Source organism: Castanea sativa, chromosome 1 (genome assembly GCF_040712315.1).
Source record: "Castanea sativa cultivar Marrone di Chiusa Pesio chromosome 1, ASM4071231v1".
Classification (NCBI taxonomy): domain Eukaryota; kingdom Viridiplantae; phylum Streptophyta; class Magnoliopsida; order Fagales; family Fagaceae; genus Castanea; species Castanea sativa.
The window spans coordinates 41,001,213-41,005,478 of NC_134013.1; positions in this window are offsets into that span (position 1 = coordinate 41,001,213).

Here is a 4,266-nt window from a genome sequence, read left to right on the forward strand (position 1 = left end):
AATGAACAATCTAAAAGCCATAGGATGACTGATCCAATGGGCTATAGAGATAGTGAGTTTAATATCAGGTACCAACCAAGAAGTTCGATAAAGGCTCAAGCCTTGGCAGATTTCATTACAGAATTCACTGCAAACCATAATGATCTAGATGAGGTGAATCAAGCTAAGAAGTGGCTCGTTTATGTAGATGGTTCGTCCACACTATATGCAGGAAGTATAGGAATTAAGCTGAAATCCCCAAAGGGGGACAAGTTGAAATATGCAGCTCGTCTACAGTACCAAACAACCAACAATGAAGTTGAATATGAAGCCTTCCTTAAAGGGCTGGAATTGGCTAAGTTCTTAACATGTGAAGCTAAGGAAGAGCGAATGAAGAAGTACCTTAGTAAGGTGAAGTGACTTATTAAGAAGTTCAAGGAAACCAGTTTTCTTCAAGTTCCTAAGGAAGAAAACATGGAAGCAGATGCCTTAGCAAAAGCAGCATCGGCAGAAGAGTCTATGGACGAGCTTGATGAAGTCTAGTACATGCCAAGCATAGATCTTCTAGAGATACAACAGATACAAGGAGAAGAAAATTGGATGACCCCAATAGTGGCCTACCTCAGGGAGGGAAGGCTTCTAGAGAAAAGAGACAAAGCCAAAAAGTTAAGGATGAGATCAGCTAAGTATGTTCTAATAGACGAGGTGCTATATAAAAGAGGCTTCTCATAGCCTTACCTAAGGTGTTTAGCTCCAGACGAATCAAATTATGTGTTGAGGGAAGTTCATTAAGGAGCATGTGGAAACCATTCCAGAGCAAGAGCACTCGTTTATAAGGTCATCTGTGCAGGCTACTACTGGCCGACCATTAAAGTAGATGCTAAGGTTTATGTTAAGGTGTGTGATTAGTGTCAGCACTTCAGCAATATCCCTAGATAAACATTGAAGTACCTCACCCCGATGATGGCCCAATGGCCCTTTGCACAATGGGGATTAGATATTTTCGGTCCTTTTCCAACAAGAACTAAACAGATGAAGTTTTTAGTAGTGGGGATTGATTACTTCTCTAAATGGGTGGAAGCTAAACCTTTAGCAAAGATTACACAGTAGAATGTCAAGAATTTTGTCTAGAAGAACATCGTCTGTTGATTTGGGGTTCCTAGGGCATTGGTGTCAGACAATGGAAGGCAATTTGATAACACACCCTTCAAAGATTTTTGTGAGCAACTTGGGATAAAGAATCATTATTCCTCACCATCCCACCCATAAGAAAATGGACAAGTAGAAGTAGCAAACCGATCCTTGTTGAAGATCATCAAGACTCAGCTTGAGGGGGCAAAGGGAGTATGGCCAGACGAGCTACTAGGTGTTCTATAGGCCTACAGGACGACCGTGAGGACTCCTACAAGGGAAACTCCTTTCAAACTAGCCTATGGAAGTGAAGCAGTCATACTTGCAGAAGTACACATGGCTAACCATAGGGTGATGAAGTACAAGGACGAGAAAAATGAAGAGCGACTTCGTCTTAACCTTAATCTTATAGATAAGGTAAGGATGGATGCAGAACAAAGAACAACGAGGTATAAAATCCTCATGGATAGACAGTATGATACAATGGCGAAACCCAGACGCTTTAACATTGAGGACCTCGTCCTAAAAAGGGTCTCTTTAGCAACTAGAAACCTGGCCTATGGAAAACTGAGGCCTAATTGGGAAAGACCCTACAGGGTTATCAATTGCAAAAGGCAGGGATCATACTACTTGGAAACCCTAGATGGACGAAAATCAGAGCACCCCTAGAATGTTGAGCATCTAAGAAGGTATTATCAATAAGGAATCATCCTGAATGCGACTCATCTTGGACGAGCATCATCCAGGACGAAGTTGAAGTTATGTGTTAGTTGCCAGTATTACATGTTTTTTAGTATTTTAATTTCCTAAAAGTGCATTAGCCTCTAGCTTATGCACTGTCTATGGACATATTTGTTATGGATGAGGTCATGAACTTAGTCTATTTGTACATAACTATTTTCAATTCCCTTAAGGCACCAACTTCTAAGCATGTGCCATGCTTGTGGACGATATTTATGTTGTGTATATATAGTTTGGATTTCCAATGTACATAATGTTGTGTGAATTTTTATTTTATTGAAGGTCTCATTAAAACTAATCCACAAGAAGACTAAAGGCCCAAGACGAGCAAAATCTCTAGACGCAGGGATGTAACGTCTATAAGCTTTCCTTAAGTAAGGTAAAAGCAAGGTAAAATAAACCTAAGGTATATTTGTCTAACTAATGGACGAGATAAAGCGTACACGCAAGAATGTTCAAAATCCATGGATGAATGTGACCAGCTAAACAATCCAATCTTTGGACAAGTAAATGCTGAAAACGTCTTGCCCAAAGATGAGTAAAGAACCGTCCAACCTATGGACGAGAAATGATGCAAGCTACAAGTCAAATCTATGGACAAATAAAGCTAGAAAAGGAAATTCCATTCATAGATGAGTTATACTTGTAAAATATAAAGAATGGTAAAATGTTGAGCATGAGAAAGTTAGCCTAACATGGATGAGCTAAATGCCTTTATAAGTGGACGGGCCACACTTAAAACCATAGGATATAATATGGATGATGTAAATAAAAGAAATTCGTTCATACACAAAAAGTAATATGTTCAACAGTAAATAAAAGATGGAAACAGACATTCATTCATAAAAATTTAAAGAAGGGTAGATGATCATCGTCCAAAAAACCTTATGTTATTCAAAGCCAATGAAGGCTATTGTCTCTGTTGCATGTCCATAAACTTGGACGAAGAGATTGTACTTAAATAAATTTTAAAATAAAGCCCAAACAATGGGCATTCCCAACAAATTAAATAATTAAATTTTTCTAAAAAGAAATAATTTTTACTGGGATAAACCACGAGGGGCATTGCCCTTGGACTTTGGGTTGTCTTTGCTTCTCTCAACGGCGTCCGTAGCAAGTTTTGTTGAAGCGTCGTCCAAAACATTGATATCCTCGGAGCTCGTCTGAAGTAGGGAACTCTCTACTGTAGTAGGGATCTTGAAGGAATCAAAATCCATCTCAAGATAGGCCTCATTGGCGTCAGACAATTGGTGAAGTTGTTTGACTTCAAAAAAGTTGCAATGGCTTCTTTCTGAGTATTCTTCAAAGACGAGGTAATTGAGGAGGCACCACGTTCACTGCCAGGTCGTTAAGGACTACTGTTGTGCCTTGGGGCTTTAGAAACTTGGGAAGATGGGTCTTGCTAGATTTTTGCTTCTTCTGGCCTCGACGACTTGGAAGGTCTCCAAGGTCGATGTTGCTTGAAACACTTTTCCTTTTTCCAATAGGAATTCAGACAGCAGACTTTTAAACACTAGGTTTCTAGACAGTCAAGGGAGTTGGCTCGCCCTGAACCTGGACGTCTTCCTCTTTTTCAGTACCACTAGCCACTTTCTTCCCTTTGTTCTCTTTCATAGTGGCTAACTATGTGGTGAATAAGATATAGGCTTAAAAAAAGAGGAAAAAGGAAAAATATGATGGACAACACTTCAACGAGTGGTCTCCTCATGTGCAAGATTCTCCTCAGTAGGCTTAAGACCAAGTCCCCAGACAGCAAGACGACGAAAGGTCACCAAGCTATGGAAGGACCTCTCAGGATGAGCACAAGCTCTATCTATACGCTCCAAGTGAAACTTTTCCAAGTGTGGACGAGTAATAGTTGCACCAATATCAGAGAGGGTTAGATGAGGAAAAAAGTAAATAAAATAGACGAGGTAAAGAAAGAAAGACATACCTTTAGGACAAAGACGACCTAAGGCATTGGTAAAAGGAGGGAAGGGGGCATTATTTACATCAACTGGGTCCCTAACCCAATTTCCAGAGACAAAGAAAAATTCTTTCTTCCATAACCTATTAGAAGAACTACGACCCCTAATCAAACTAAATTGGGAACCCGTAGAAGAGAACTGATAAAAACCAGTGGATTGTTTAATTTCTGAGGGTTTATGGCAATAGAGGAACTTGTCTATTGTGATTGGATGATTCCCCTCGAACACCTCATGCCATAACACTTGCATGGCTACTATCATCCTCCATCCATTAGGATTGAGCTAGTTTGGTCCAATACCTAACCTATGGAAGAGACCTCTACAAAAAGAATTAAGAGGAAACCTAAGACCTGCTAACAGGTAAGATGCATATACAGCCAAACTAGAAATAGGAGAACGACACCATTCTCCACTTTCAGGAAGACAAGGTCTAAACTCATGGGGAATT